At 46.8% G+C, this 13,829-nt stretch overlaps 3 non-coding genes across 3 annotated transcripts; all 3 read right to left on the bottom strand.

Moving 5' to 3' along the window:
- Positions 1 to 67: 67 nt before the first annotated feature.
- Positions 68 to 140, bottom strand: trnav-aac (transfer RNA valine (anticodon AAC)). Its single transcript has one exon. It is a non-coding gene; the product is annotated as a tRNA-Val (tRNA).
- A 3,408-nt stretch (positions 141 to 3,548) lies between these two features.
- Positions 3,549 to 3,621, bottom strand: trnav-aac (transfer RNA valine (anticodon AAC)). Its single transcript has one exon. It is a non-coding gene; the product is annotated as a tRNA-Val (tRNA).
- Positions 3,622 to 7,028: 3,407 nt separating this feature from the next.
- trnav-cac (transfer RNA valine (anticodon CAC)) lies at positions 7,029 to 7,101 on the bottom strand. Its single transcript has one exon. It is a non-coding gene; the product is annotated as a tRNA-Val (tRNA).
- Between the last annotated feature and the right edge of the window lie 6,728 nt (positions 7,102 to 13,829).

Raw genomic sequence — 13,829 nt, forward strand, 5'->3', positions numbered from 1 at the left:
GTTGTGTTAATGGGGAATGTCAATGATTGCATCTCTCGTGATCAGAAGTTTGGGTTTGTTTCGAAAATGTTTCTGCCCAGTTTCGAACTGGGGACCTTTTGCATGTTAAACAAACGTGATCACCACTACACTACAGAAACTCAGCACGGTTGCAGGGTTGAGGAAGCTGCAAGTATTGTTAAACTATACAGTCATGATCTATTTGTGGTGCTTGTTTCATTGAAATGCAATTCCACTGTGACATTTTGCAAGGCTGCAGGGGTATTGACCCAGCAATAGACGCTCAGCAGTGCACAACACATTGCCAGGCCATTCAGGCCATCGTACCATTGCCACTTTTTTCAAAGACTTGCCAGTTGGGCCCACTTCCTTCGCTCTGCTTTTGTTTGCCTCTCCTTTCATGCAATTATCCAATTCCCTTTTTTGTAAACTCTCACTTAAGAAACTAAGTTTGGAAGAGGTGCAGCAGCTGCTGCAGTGTCAATGCACAGTGTGCCATCATTGACAAGATTCCCTTCCCCAACCACTCCAAGACATCCACTTGGGATTCTTGCCAAGTTCTGGATTTCATTTCTCATTATTTACTGATTGCACTGACACATATTTGTGCTTTTAAACTCTTTATTTTTATCAAATGCGTCCTTATTTTGCTGATTTGCAACATACAATGTGATTACCCGAGCAGTAGAATGCGTAACAGAGGCAGTTAAATAATGGGGGCGAAGCTTCGCTGCAGCTATATAATGTCCTGGTTAGACCCCACCTGGAGTACTCTGCATAGTTCTGGGCATTCCACTTTATAAAGTATACAAATTGGCCTTGGTATACAGGGCAGTTCAGATCCAGCAGAATGTTTTCAGAGTTCAAATGGTTAGATTAGGAAGCCATGTCCCCGCTTCCACAGAGACAGCTGTTGGTTTCCACCTGGTGCCTCACTTGCTTCTGAATTTCAAGGTGTAGAATGAAATCAAGCAACGTAACCCAAGTTTGCAATGCATTCCATGCAATCATCAACCACATCATTCCCGTCTTCCTCACCTTAGCTGCACAGCCCTCTAAACGTTGCAATCCACGTCACACAGGATTTGTTCCAGGATTAAACTTTCAGTAGGATTATATTAATATCTGTGCCCGCATCTTGAAATGAGATTCTCAGCGATATCCAACACAAATTGAATTGTATAGATGACAGGCAAATACAGGAAAACAGTTCAGTATGCAACACAATCACATGGTGCCTATTTTCAGATGCACAATATTCATCTTTTCCAGCAAATGAAAGAATTTTTCAGTGAATCATTTGTAAAGTCAGTGTTAATGGCATTTGTGCCTTTCTTTCTTCTCGTTTTGCAACATACTGGCGCCTAAATCCAATTAATGTATATCCATGTTTATTGGGGAGACCAAACGCAGACTGGGTGATCGCTTTGCGGAACCCGTCCGCTCAGTCCGCAAGCAGGACCCTGAGCTTCTGGTTGCTTGCCATTTCAAGACTCCCCGCTGCTCTCATGCTCACATCTCTATCCTGGGCTTGCTGTAGTGTTCAAGTGAACAACAACGCAAGCTCGAAAAACAGCATCTCGTTGACCGATTAGTTTAGTTTCGTGATGCAGCACTGAAACAGGCCCTTCGGCCCACCGAGTCTGTGCCGACCATCGACCACCCATTTATGCTAATCCTACACGAATTCCATATTCCTACCACATCCCCACCTTCCCTATATTTCCCTACCACCTACCTTTACTAGGGGCAATTGGGAATGGCCAATTAACCTATCAACCAGCAAGTCTTTGGCATGTGGGAGGAAACCGGAGCACCTGGAGGAATCCCACGCAGACACAGGGAGAACTTGCAAACACTACACAGGCAGTGCCCTGAATTGAAACCGGGTCGCTGGAGCTGTGAGGCTGCGGTGCTAACCACTGCACACGAGAGCGTGCCGGACTGAATATTGAGTTCAATAATTTCAGATCATGACGGGCCCCCCATTTTACTTTCACTTTTTGTTATTTTTCTTTTTTACATTTTTTACATTTTTTTGTATGTTTATTTTATTTCATCTTAGTTTGTTCAGTTTATTTACCCACTGTTTTGTTTTCATGTTTGTACTTGCTGCTGTTCAATTTTCATTCCGTTAACAGTCCTATCTGTACGAATGCTTTGTCTTTCAACACAGCATTAACATATTGTTTGCCTTTACTCCATGACCTTCTGGTCAGCTATTCTGTGGCCTTGCCCAATCTACACCTTCTCCTTTGTTATCTCTTGCTCCACCCCCGCTTTACTTGCTTCTAACCTTTGACTTTTCTAATATTTGCCAGTTCTGAAGAAGGGTCACTGAGCCGAAATGTTAACTCTGCTTCTCTCTCCACAGATGCTGCCAGACCTGCTGAGTATTTCCAGAATTTCTTGTTTTTATTTCAAATTTCCAGCATCCACAGTATTTTGCTTTTATTCATGTATGGTCTTCCTCAGTTCAATATGAAGGAGCGGGTTGATATTGAGCGGAGCCGCAGTGCATCTCATTTTCAACGCCACCTTGTTAGTTTTCCTGTTACTCTCCGAATGAAGAACAATACAAAGTGATAATTTGGCACGTCTGCCTGTTTCCTTAGCTTCAGTTACAGAATCAGCTGTGTCCGTCTTTAAGGGAGGCAAAGTTCTCTTAGCGGCTCTGCGTGACGCTGAATAGTTATGTTAATCTGCATCAATAAACCCAGGTATGTCTCTGTTACTGACTGAACAAAACGCTAATAAGTCTGTGAGCGACTGTCATAACTTAAATAACTTTTTCCCCTCTGCGTGTCATGAACCTTTACCCCTTGTCATAATTGCGGCTGCATGTTAAGAGCTGCGTTTTCAAGGTGCTTAAGACACCAAGAATCTGCCGCAGCAGTGGTTAAATTGAAAAGGATTTTTGCCCCTTTTACCCAAAAAGAAATGTTCAGGAGGAGCATTTTCCCCAAACTTGTTTCCACCGGAGATTCATCATTGCAACTCAAAGAAAGATTCAGTCACTTAGGTGTTCTGTTCGAGCTGCTCGGAGGTTTAGTGACCCGGATATCATGTGCCTACGTTTTGCTGAGCCTGTGCTTGGTTTATGGGGAGATTTGGCCCGGGTTGTGCTTTTTTACCTCCCTGAGATGGCCAGTAACCTGTTGATTGAGGCAGCAGACGCCTCTTGCTGCGAGCAGCGAGTAATTGGACAGTGCGGGTCAAAATATTGCGGCGTGCCCCTGTCTCAACGAATGTGGAGCTGGCGAAAGTGAATTGCTGATGTGCTTTTGCCTCGTCTGAAATGAGACTTAGATCAGCTGTTACTTAGCAAGCTCGTGTTGCAGGTTTCTATTCTAATCTGAGCCAAATGAAGTGCAAGTGCTAGGTTTTGAGGAACTTTCTGCAGCATCAGGACTAGAAAGAGGAGCGATTGCAAGGCATTGTGCACACAATGTGCAAGAGAAATAGGACTTTGAGAAATTGTGTAGTGTGAATGGGGAATGTCAATGATTGCATCTCTCGTGATCAGAAGTTTGGGTTTGTTCCGAAAATGTTTCTGCCCAGTTTCGAACTGGGGACCTTTTGTGTGTTAAACAAACGTGATCACCACTACACTACAGAAACTCAGCACGGTTGCAGGGTTGAGGAAGCTGCAAGTATTGTTAAACTATACAGTCATGATCTATTTGTGGTGCTTGTTTCATTGAAATGCAATTCCACTGTGACATTTTGCAAGGCTGCAGGGGTATTGACCCAGCAATAGACGCTCAGCAGTGCACAACACATTGCCAGGCCATTCAGGCCATCGTACCATTGCCACTTTTTTCAAAGACTTGCCAGTTGGGCCCACTTCCTTCGCTCTGCTTTTGTTTGCCTCTCCTTTCATGCAATTATCCAATTCCCTTTTTTGTAAACTCTCACTTAAGAAACTAAGTTTGGAAGAGGTGCAGCAGCTGCTGCAGTGTCAATGCACAGTGTGCCATCATTGACAAGATTCCCTTCCCCAACCACTCCAAGACATCCACTTGGGATTCTTGCCAAGTTCTGGATTTCATTTCTCATTATTTACTGATTGCACTGACACATATTTGTGCTTTTAAACTCTTTATTTTTATCAAATGCGTCCTTATTTTGCTGATTTGCAACATACAATGTGATTACCCGAGCAGTAGAATGCGTAACAGAGGCAGTTAAATAATGGGGGCGAAGCTTCGCTGCAGCTATATAATGTCCTGGTTAGACCCCACCTGGAGTACTCTGCATAGTTCTGGGCATTCCACTTTATAAAGTATACAAATTGGCCTTGGTATACAGGGCAGTTCAGATCCAGCAGAATGTTTTCAGAGTTCAAATGGTTAGATTAGGAAGCCATGTCCCCGCTTCCACAGAGACAGCTGTTGGTTTCCACCTGGTGCCTCACTTGCTTCTGAATTTCAAGGTGTGGAATGAAATCAAGCAACGTAACCCAAGTTTGCAATGCATTCCATGCAATCATCAACCACATCATTCCCGTCTTCCTCACCTTAGCTGCACAGCCCTCTAAACGTTGCAATCCACGTCACACAGGATTTGTTCCAGGATTAAACTTTCAGTAGGATTATATTAATATCTGTGCCCGCATCTTGAAATGAGATTCTCAGCGATATCCAACACAAATTGAATTGTATAGATGACAGGCAAATACAGGAAAACAGGTCAGTATGCAACACAATCCCATGGTGCCTATTTTCAGATGCACAATATTCATCTTTTCCAGCAAATGAAAGAATTTTTCAGTGAATCATTTGTAAAGTCAGTGTTAATGGCATTTCTGCCTTTCTTTCTTCTCGTTTTGCAACATACTGGCGCCTAAATCCAATTAATGTATATCCATGTTTATTGGGGAGACCAAACGCAGACTGGGTGATCGCTTTGCGGAACCCGTCCGCTCAGTCCGCAAGCAGGACCCTGAGCTTCTGGTTGCTTGCCATTTCAAGACTCCCCGCTGCTCTCATGCTCACATCTCTATCCTGGGCTTGCTGTAGTGTTCAAGTGAACAACAACGCAAGCTCGAAAAACAGCATCTCGTTGACCGATTAGTTTAGTTTCGTGATGCAGCACTGAAACAGGCCCTTCGGCCCACCGAGTCTGTGCCGACCATCGACCACCCATTTATGCTAATCCTACACGAATTCCATATTCCTACCACATCCCCACCTTCCCTATATTTCCCTACCACCTACCTTTACTAGGGGCAATTGGGAATGGCCAATTAACCTATCAACCAGCAAGTCTTTGGCATGTGGGAGGAAACCGGAGCACCTGGAGGAATCCCACGCAGACACAGGGAGAACTTGCAAACACCACACAGGCAGTGCCCAGAATTGAAACCGGGTCGCTGGAGCTGTGAGGCTGCGGTGCTAACCACTGCACACGAGAGCGTGCCGGACTGAACATGGAGATCAATAATTTCAGATCATGGCGGAACCCCCATTTTACTTTCACTTTTTGTTATTTTTCTTTTTTACATTTTTTACATTTTTTTGTATGTTTATTTTATTTCATCTTAGTTTGTTCAGTTTACTTACCCACTGTTTTGTTTTCATGTTTGTACTTGCTGCTGTTCAATTTTCAGTCCATTAACAGTCCTATCTGTACGAATGCTTTGTCTTTCAACACAGCATTAACATATTGTTTGCCTTTGCTCCATGACCTTCTGGTCAGCTATTCTGTGGCCTTGCCCAATCTGCACCTTCTCCTTTGTTATCTCTTGCTCCACCCCCGCTTTACTTGCTTCTAACCTTTGACTTTTCTAATATTTGCCAGTTCTGAAGAAGGGTCACTGAGCCGAAATGTTAACTCTGCTTCTCTCTCCACAGATGCTGCCAGACCTGCTGAGTATTTCCAGAATTTCTTGTTTTTATTTCAGATTTCCAGCATCCACAGTATTTTGCTTTTATTCATGTATATTCTTCCTCAGTTCAATATGAAGGAGCGGGTTGATATTGAGCGGAGCCGCAGTGCATCTCATTTTCAACGCCACCTTGTTAGTTTTCCTGTTACTCGCCGAATGAAGAACAATACAAAGTGATAATTTGGCACGTCTGCCTGTTTCCTTAGCTTCAGTTACAGAATCAGCTGTGTCCGTCTTTAAGGGAGGCAAAGTACTCTTCGAGCTCTGCGTGACGCTGAATAGTTATGTTAATCTGCATCAATAAACCCAGGTATGTCTCTGTTACTGACTGAACAAAACGCTAATAAGTCTGTGAGCGACTGTCATAACTTAAATAGCTTTTTCCCCTCTGCGTGTCATGAACCTTTACCCCTTGTCATAATTGCGGCTGCATGTTAAGAGCTGCGTTTTCAAGGTGCTTAAGACACCAAGAATCTGCCGCAGCAGTGGTTAAATTGAAAAGGATTTTTACCCCTTTTACCCAAAAAGAAATGTTCAGGAGGAGCATTTTCCCCAAACTTGTTTCCACCGGAAATTCATCATTGCAACTCAAAGAAACTTTCAGTCACTTGGGTGTTCTGTCCTAGCTGCTCGAAGGTTTAGTGGCCCGGATATCATGTGCCTACGTTTTGCTGAGCCTGTGCTTGGTTTCTGGGGAGATTTGGCCCGGGTTGTGCTATTTTACCTCCCTGAGATGGCCAGTAACCTGTTGATTGAGGCAGCAGACCCCTCTTGCTGCTAGCAGCGAGTAATTGGACAGTGCGGGTCAAAATATTGCGGCGTGCCCCTGTCTCAACGAATGTGGAGCTGGTGATAGTGAATTGCTGATGTGCTTTTGCCTCGTCTGAAATGAGACTTAGATCAGCTGTGACTTAGCAAGCTCGTGTTGCAGTTTTCTATTCTAATCTGAGCCAAATGAAGTGCAAGTGCTAGGTTTTGAGGAACTTTCTGCAGCATCAGGACAAGAAAGAGGAGCGATTGCAAGGCATTGTGCACACAATGTGCAAGAGAAATAGGACTTTGAGAAATTGTGTTGTGTTGATGGGGAATGTCAATGATTGCATATATCGTGGTCAGAAGTTTGGGTTTGTTTCGAAAACGTTTCAGCCCAGTTTCGAACTGGGGACCCTTTGCACGTGAGACAAACGTGATCACCACTACACTACAGAAACTCAGCACGGTTGCACGGCTGAAGAAGCTGCAAGTATTGTTAAACTATACAGTCATGATCTATTTGTGGTGCTTGTTTCATTGAAATGCAATTCCACTGTGACATTTCGCAAGGCTGCAGAGGTATTGACCCAGCAATGGACGCTCAGCAGTGCACAACACATTGCCAGGCCATTCAGGCCATCGTACCATTGCCACTTTTTTCAAAGACTTGCCAGTTGGGCCCACTTCCTTCGCTCTGCTTTTGTTTGCCTCTCCTTTCATGCAATTATCCAATTCCCTTTTTTGTAAACTCTCACTTAAGAAACTAAGTTTGGAAGAGGTGCAGCAGCTGCTGCAGTGTCAATGCACAGTGTGCCATCATTGACAAGATTCCCTTCCCCAACCACTCCAAGACATCCACTTGGGATTCTTGCCAAGTTCTGGATTTCATTTCTCATTATTTACTGATTGCACTGACACATATTTGTGCTTTTAAACTCTTTATTTTTATCAAATGCGTCCTTATTTTGCTGATTTGCAACATACAATGTGATTACCCGAGCAGTAGAATGCGTAACAGAGGCAGTTAAATAATGGGGGCGAAGCTTCGCTACAGCTATATTCTTTTCTTTTGGGCCTCCTTATCTCGAGAGACAATGGATACGCGCCTGGAGGTGGTCAGTGGTTTGTGAAGCAGCGCCTGGAGTGGCTATAAAGGCCAATTCTGGAGTGACAGGCTCTTCCACAGGTGCTGCAGAGAAATTTGTTTGTTGGGGCTGTTGCACAGTTGGCTCTCCCCTTGCGCCTCTGTCTTTTTTCCTGCCAACTACTAAGTCTCTTCGACTCGCCACAATTTAGCCCTGTCTTTATGGCTGCCCGCCAGCTCTGGCGAATGCTGGCAACTGACTCCCACGACTTGTGATCAATGTCACACGATTTCATGTCGCGTTTGCAGACGTCTTTATAACGGAGACATGGACGGCCGGTGGGTCTGATACCAGTGGCGAGCTCGCTGTACAATGTGTCTTTGGGGATCCTGCCATCTTCCATGCGGCTCACATGGCCAAGCCATCTCAAGCGCCGCTGACTCAGTAGTGTGTATAAGCTGGGGATGTTGGCCGCTTCAAGGACTTCTGTGTTGGAGATATAGTCCTGCCACCTGATGCCAAGTATTCTCCGAAGGCAGCGAAGATGGAATGAATTGAGACGTCGCTCTTGGCTGGCATACGTTGTCCAGGCCTCGCTACCGTAGAGCAAGGTACTGAGGACACAGGCCTGATACACTCGGACTTTTGTGTTCCGTGTCAGTGCGCCATTTTCCCACACTCTCTTGGCCAGTCTGAACATAGCAGTGGAAGCCTTACCCATGCGCTTGTTGATTTCTGCATCTAGAGACAGGTTACTGGTGATAGTTGAGCCTAGGTAGGTGAACTCTTGAACCACTTCCAGAGCGTGGTCGCCAATATTGATGGATGGAGCATTTCTGACATCCTGCCCCATGATGTTCGTTTTCTTGAGGCTGATGGTTAGGCCAAATTCATTGCAGGCAGACGCAAACCTGTCGATGAGACTCTGCAGGCATTCTTCAGTGTGAGATGTTAAAGCAGCATCATCAGCAAAGAGGAGTTCTCTGATGAGGACTTTCCGTACTTTGGACTTCGCTCTTAGATGGGCAAGGTTGAACAACCTGCCCCCTGATCTTGTGTGGAGGAAAATTCCTTCTTCAGAGGATTTGAACGCATGTGAAAGCAGCAGGGAGAAGAAAATCCCAAAAAGTGTGGGTGCGAGAACACAGCCCTGTTTCACACCACTCAGGATAGGAAAGGGCTCTGATGAGGAGCCACCATGTTGAATTGTGCCTTTCATATTGTCATGGAATGAGGTGATGATACTTAGTAGCTTTGGTGGACATCCGATCTTTTCTAGTAGTCTGAAGAGACCACGTCTGCTGACGAGGTCAAAGGCTTTGGTGAGATCAATGAAAGCAATGTAGAGGGGCATCTGTTGTTCACGGCATTTCTCCTGTATCTGACGAAGGGAGAACAGCATGTCAATAGTCGATCTCTCTGCACGAAAGCCACACTGTGCCTCAGGGTAGACGCGCTCGGCCAGCTTCTGGAGCCTGTTCAGAGCGACTCGAGCAAAGACTTTCCCCACTATGCTGAGCAGGGAGATTCCACGGTAGTTGTTGCAGTCACCGCGGTCACCTTTGTTTTTATAGAGGGTGATGATGTTGGCATTGCGCATGTCCTGGGGTACTGCTCCCTCGTCCCAGCACAGGCATAGCAGTTCATGTAGTGCTGAGAGTATAGCAGGCTTGGCACTCTTGATTATTTCAGGGGTAATGCTGTCCTTCCCAGGGGCTTTTCCGCTGGCTAGGGAATCAATGGCATCACTGAGTTCCGATTTGGTTGGCTGTATGTCCAGCTCATCCATGACTGGTAGAGGCTGGGCTGCATTGAGGGCAGTCTCAGTGACAGCATTCTCCCTGGAGTACAGTTCTAGGTAGTGCTCAACCCAGCGGTCCATCTGTTTGCGTTGGTCAGTGATTATGTCCCCCGATTTAGATTTGAGGGGGGTGATCTTCTTGATGGTTGGCCCAAGAGCTCTCTTCATGCCATCATACATTCCTCTGATGTTTCCGGTGTCTGAGGCCAGCTGAATATGACTGCATAGGTGTTGCCAGTAGTCGTTTGCGCAACGCCTAGCTGTTCTTTGTGCAGTACTTCTGGCTGCTTTAAGTGCTGCGGATGTTAAATCGCTGGGGGCTTTCTTGTAGTTCAAAAGTGCAATGCGCTTAGCGGCTATGACAGGTTCCAGCTCTTCATTATGAGATTGAAACCAGTCTGCATTTCTCTTCGCACTTTTGCCGTAGGTGGTCAAAGCTGACTCATAGATGGCGTCTCTGATGTGGGCCCACTTGGTCTCAGCATCCCCTGTGGGAGTGTTTTGAAGGGCTGTTACAAGTGAATTTAGAAATTTTTGTAACAGCTGTGGGTGAGAAATTCTGCTCGTGTTGATGCGCGGGTGGCCCTTCTGCTTGGAATGATGCAACTTCTTTGGTCTGAGTCTAACCTTGCTGCACACCAGGGAGTGGTCGGTGTCGCAGTCCGCACTGTGGAAGCTGCGTGTGATTTGAACACTGTTTAAGGCGGCTCGCCTTGTGACAATGAGGTCTAGCTGGTGCCAACGACGTGATCTTGGGTGCCTCCATGAAACCTGGTGACAGGGTTTAGTGTGAAAGAACGAGTTGGTGATGCAGAGGTTATGATAGGTACACAACTCAAGCAGTCTCTGCCCGTTCTCATTCATCCTTCCAACGCCATAGCGCCCAAGGCAGGAGGGCCATGAGTCATGGTCGGCCCCAACCCTGGCATTAAAGTCCCCCAGCAGGAATAGGTGTTCGGTGTTGGGGATGCTGCTAATGATGTTATGGAGTTGTTCATCGAACTGGTCTTTAGCTTCAGGTGCGGAACAGAGTGTTGGAGCATAGATGCTGAGTAGGTGTACTGGACCAGAGGTGGTGAGCAGTCGGATGGACAGTATGCGTTCCGAGCCATTTGAGGGAGGCTCTATCATGCTGAGCAAGGAGTTTCTGATGGCGAAGCCCACTCCATGCTGTCTTGGTTCTTCAGGATCCCTGCCCTGCCAGAAGAAGGTGTAGTCTTGCTCTGCTAGAGAGCCACTCGCGGGGAGGCGAGTCTCCTGAAGTGCTGCAATGTCCACATTGAGTCTACTGAGCTCGTTGTTAATGATGGCGGTCTTCCGAGAATCGTTGATTTGTGTAAGGTCTTCCGACAGGCCAGGACACATAGTTCTGACGTTCCAGCTTGCAAAGCGAAGGGCTGGTACCTTCTTTCCTTTTTTCATGTTGTTTGGTGCGGTGTATCAGTCCACCTTTCGGGCAATGACCCTGAGCTCCAAGCACCCATTGAAGCAGGCAGACTGTGGCGGGACAGAACCTTATTGACCGGGGGCTGCCCGGTTTGAGGCGGGCGGTAGCTATCCAGTGAGGTGCAATGACCTCTCCCACCGACAAAGGCAACCCGTGGCGCCCAGTTTCTACGCCAATTTATCTGGACTTATAACCCGTAACTGCTGCCTTCCGTGTTGTTTCAGTCGCTGTGAGGCAACTATGGAGTGACCTCTCCATGGTGCATGCCTGGGCAAATTTATGGAGGTTGAGAGTTGCCCAGTCGTCAAAACCCCCCTCTCGGCCTTTCTGGTGGGGTCCAAAGGAATGCAGGACACGACGTTTGGCACCAGTATGGCTGCAGGAACTGCCGGAAACATGCCAAAGGTGACACATGACCGCCTACGGGGTTCCGCTCCGGATTTTCTGTTAGGGTTTACTCCCTTAGCCTTGGTCTCTCCCGAGACGCCCACAAGGCAGTGGGGTTGTTGGGGCCCCTACACAGGTGTAGGATGGTGCCGGTGGGAGGAGGGGATGCAAGGGGAGGGGTAGAGGGAGGGGGTGGGAGGGGGGTGCAGGGGAAGGGGGTGCGGGGTGAAGATGGTGCGAGGGGGGGCGGGCTGGGACGGGGTTGTGAGGGGGTGAGCTGAGAGGGTGGAGCAGGGAAGGGGACGGGGGTGGGGGGGGTGGAAGGGGGGTAAAGGGGGGGGAGGGGGGCTGGAATCTGGTGCAGGTAATAAGCCATTTCCTCAGTGCCCACCATCGACGTCCGGAAAGCTCATCCACGTCCTTCGGGAGGTGAAGCATCATTTGGCAGACTTAGAAGTGATTACATTTGCTAAGGGTTTTTTTTTGCAGTGGTTTAAATAAAGGCATGCAGCATTGCCGACAGTGCGCTGCAGATGCTCTCCGAGCCATCTCCCGCGGGCGCTTTGAAGTTGCGGCCGGGGGGGCCGTTCGTGGATGTTTTGGGTGTTCGGGGCACCTTTTCCCAGGACTTCTCTCGGGTCCCGCAGCTCCTTCTTCACCTCAATGGACTTACCGCATGCCGTGGCTGCAGACACTCTGGACTGTGAAGACAGCAGGATCGGAGATTGAAGAATCGGCAGCTGTTCTCGTCAGTTTCATCCGGATCAATTTCATTGAGAAAACAAAGAGCAGGTGTGGCTGGGGGAGGGCAGTGGGCCCAGGTAACATACACTAAACTAACTGTTAACTTTTAGATAGGGCTAAAATGAACTGATTTAAAGAGCCAGGGGAATTTAAACAGTTTAAGAGGGCAGATTGGGGGAGAAAACGTTAGGGATGGGAGCAGATGGCCATGGATAGAGTTGAACAGCAAGGGAGCTTCCAGCCCAGGAGCCATCTATAATGCTATATAAAGCTATATAATGTCCTGGTTAGACCCCACCTGGAGTACTCTGCATAGTTCTGGGCATTCCACTTTATAAAGTATACAAATTGGCCTTGGTATACAGGGCAGTTCAGATCCAGCAGAATGTTTTCAGAGTTCAAATGGTTAGATTAGGAAGCCATGTCCCCGCTTCCACAGAGACAGCTGTTGGTTTCCACCTGGTGCCTCACTTGCTTCTGAATTTCAAGGTGTAGAATGAAATCAAGCAACGTAACCCAAGTTTGCAATGCATTCCATGCAATCATCAACCACATCATTCCCGTCTTCCTCACCTTAGCTGCACAGCCCTCTAAACGTTGCAATCCACGTCACACAGGATTTGTTCCAGGATTAAACTTTCAGTAGGATTATATTAATATCTGTGCCCGCATCTTGAAATGAGATTCTCAGCGATATCCAACACAAATTGAATTGTATAGATGACAGGCAAATACAGGAAAACAGGTCAGTATGCAACACAATCCCATGGTGCCTATTTTCAGATGCACAATATTCATCTTTTCCAGCAAATGAAAGAATTTTTCAGTGAATCATTTGTAAAGTCAGTGTTAATGGCATTTGTGCCTTTCTTTCTTCTCGTTTTGCAACATACTGGCGCCAAAATCCAATTAATGTATATCCATGTTTATTGGGGAGACCAAACGCAGACTGGGTGATCGCTTTGCGGAACCCGTCCGCTCAGTCCGCAAGCAGGACCCTGAGCTTCTGGTTGCTTGCCATTTCAAGACTCCCCGCTGCTCTCATGCTCACATCTCTATCCTGGGCTTGCTGTAGTGTTCAAGTGAACAACAACGCAAGCTCGAAAAACAGCATCTCGTTGACCGATTAGTTTAGTTTCGTGATGCAGCACTGAAACAGGCCCTTCGGTCCACCGAGTCTGTGCCGACCATCGACCACCCATTTATGCTAATCCTACACGAATTCCATATTCCTACCACATCCCCACCTTCCCTATATTTCCCTGCCACCTACCTTTACTAGGGGCAATTGGGAATGGCCAATTAACCTATCAACCAGCAAGTCTTTGGCATGTGGGAGGAAACCGGAGCACCTGGAGGAATCCCACGCAGACACAGGGAGAACTTGCAAACACCACACAGGCAGTGCCCAGAATTGAAACCGGGTCGCTGGAGCTGTGAGGCTGCGGTGCTAACCACTGCACACGAGAGCGTGCCGGACTGAATATTGAGTTCAATAATTTCAGATCATGACGGGCCCCCCATTTTACTTTCACTTTTTGTTATTTTTCTTTTTTACATTTTTTACATTTTTTTGTATGTTTATTTTATTTCATCTTAGTTTGTTCAGTTTACTTACCCACTGTTTTGTTTTCATGTTTGTACTTGCTGCTCTTCAATTTTCAGTCCATTAACAGTCCTATCTGTACGAATGCTTTGTCTTTCAACACACCATTAACATAT

This window comes from Heterodontus francisci, chromosome 22 (assembly GCF_036365525.1).
Source record: "Heterodontus francisci isolate sHetFra1 chromosome 22, sHetFra1.hap1, whole genome shotgun sequence".
Lineage (NCBI taxonomy): Eukaryota > Metazoa > Chordata > Chondrichthyes > Heterodontiformes > Heterodontidae > Heterodontus > Heterodontus francisci.